At 41.6% G+C, this 1,946-nt stretch overlaps 1 non-coding gene across 1 annotated transcript; it reads left to right on the top strand.

Annotated features, from left to right (window-relative positions):
- The first annotated feature begins 233 nt into the window (after positions 1 to 233).
- On the top strand, positions 234 to 305 carry trnat-cgu (transfer RNA threonine (anticodon CGU)). Its single transcript has one exon. It is a non-coding gene; the product is annotated as a tRNA-Thr (tRNA).
- The last annotated feature ends 1,641 nt before the right edge of the window (positions 306 to 1,946 follow it).

The raw sequence follows: 1,946 nt of genomic DNA, 5'->3' as shown, positions 1-1,946 counted from the left end.
AAACCACTAGGTCAAACAACAAGAGCCGAAGAGCCGCTGTTGAGAGCAACGCAGCCAAGCGCTCTAAGGAGCTGGCATAAACCTCCAGTCTCTTCCGGAGCATCTGTTGGAGTCACTGCTACGGCATATCTCCTTGTTAAGTATCCCTTTTATTGTTGTTGCTGCCTCCAGGTGATGTAAACCAGATTCAGAAAAAAATAATTTGAACAACAATATTCCCATTTTAACTTGAAGGCGTGGTGGCCAAGTGGTAAGGCGTCGGTCTCGTAAACCGGAAATCATGGGTTCAATCCCCACCTGTGTCTGTTTAGTTTGTCGCAGCTTTCCTTTTGTTTCAAAGTCTTTAAAAATCTCGCAATGTAGGAGTCTCAATAGTAAGAGAACATAGCTGTCGCCAGTGATTAGTATTCTTGCATATCCTGCCTTGTTTTTTAGTCAACAAAGCTTGTCTCTCTTCACACCCATCTTCCGAATGATCGCCTCAGCATTGGGAAGGAACGTGCGCTTGGTACAACCCCCCCCCCCTCCATGGTCTGATCACAAACAGATCGGGTGAGCTGTCCGGGTTGGAAGTAACGTTCGAAAGCACTAAAAATCTGACTTAGGAACAAGAAGACCATGTTTTTTTAAACAAGTAAACGGTAAAATAATATACTGCCTGCAAGACTATGTCAAGTTCGAGTCCAAGTTTATTGTCATTATACTCATACACAGGTATATGGTATAACGAAATGCTATTTAGCTAGCTCTCGGACATAAGTAGTACAAAGAAAAAAACACAACAACAATACAATTGTATAACAAAAGAAAGACAGACAACAGCCGATGTGCAAAAAACATCAACAGGCAGTGTGCAAAACAACAAAAAGGTAACAGGTTATGTGCAAAAACATGCATCAAAAGAATGAAATAAAGGGATAGAAATTATGGGGAGTGAGCTTTTGACATGTATGGTAGAGGTAGATTCAATGTGTGTTTGGGTTTTTGGTAAGAAAGAAGGCACTGTGAGGTTCAGATCATAGGTGAGAGGTGAGGTGAGAGTGAGAGAGGCTGTGAGTTTAATAGTTTGATAGTGTGGGGGTAAAAACTGTTTCTGAGTCTGCTAGTCCGGACACGAATGCTCCGGTACCGTTTTCCATGTCATGCTAAACGCCACAAATTGTGTTCGTCCAGTCGTATCAATCGTCCCAAAGTTACGGAAAATCGGATGTAACTGGTGCAATCAGCACCCATTTCTTCAGGATAGTCGAGCGGTTTAAAACAACAAATTCACAGCTTCGTGTCTTTTAAGCTTTTTGTTTCACTCTCCAAATAGAGGCACGGGTTCAAATCCCACTCTCGACAATCAGGCGTTTTACCCTGTCTTTTTTACTTGCCTTTACACTATTTCAGTCTTGTTGTGCTCGCTGACAATCACAGTACGAGGAAAACGGAGAAACCGCTTAGGAAAAACATAACGGACAGAAAAAAACTTCGTAAGCACGTGAATGTGATTAGCAGCAGTAAGGTATGCATTCAAATGTTTAAGGCAGATTTATAAAAGCAGCAGAAGAAAGGTGCAGCCTTTGTGAGAATTTGCGGGTTTTTATGCTGCTTGGACTTCTTTCAAGCCTATGAAGTGACCCCCGTTTTATTTTCATTTTCAAACTTCAGAACCGAATAACAAAAAGGTTTCATGTGTGTCAACATTCCGTTGCAAATACCGTTTCCACGATGTATTCAGCGACGGGAATGAAATATTTTAGTGCTGGCTCAAATGCGAGGAATTTCAGAAAAACCTGGCAAAGCAACGCTTGCAGTAAATGACAAATTTAAAGCGTGTAGTCAGCATGAACAGAACAACGCAATGCTCTGTAAAAACGATCTGAAGCTGCAATTACTCTTTTATCTCGGGCAGTTCATTCCGATACGATGTTTCCGCAGAATAAATGAAATGTCGAACTCCA

This window comes from Atractosteus spatula (assembly GCF_055471065.1).
Source record: "Atractosteus spatula isolate fAtrSpa1 chromosome 10 unlocalized genomic scaffold, fAtrSpa1.hap1 SUPER_10_unloc_6, whole genome shotgun sequence".
NCBI classification, from domain to species: domain Eukaryota; kingdom Metazoa; phylum Chordata; class Actinopteri; order Semionotiformes; family Lepisosteidae; genus Atractosteus; species Atractosteus spatula.
Note: the sequence above shows the minus strand (reverse complement) of the source record. Positions and strands in the feature narration are given on the sequence as shown.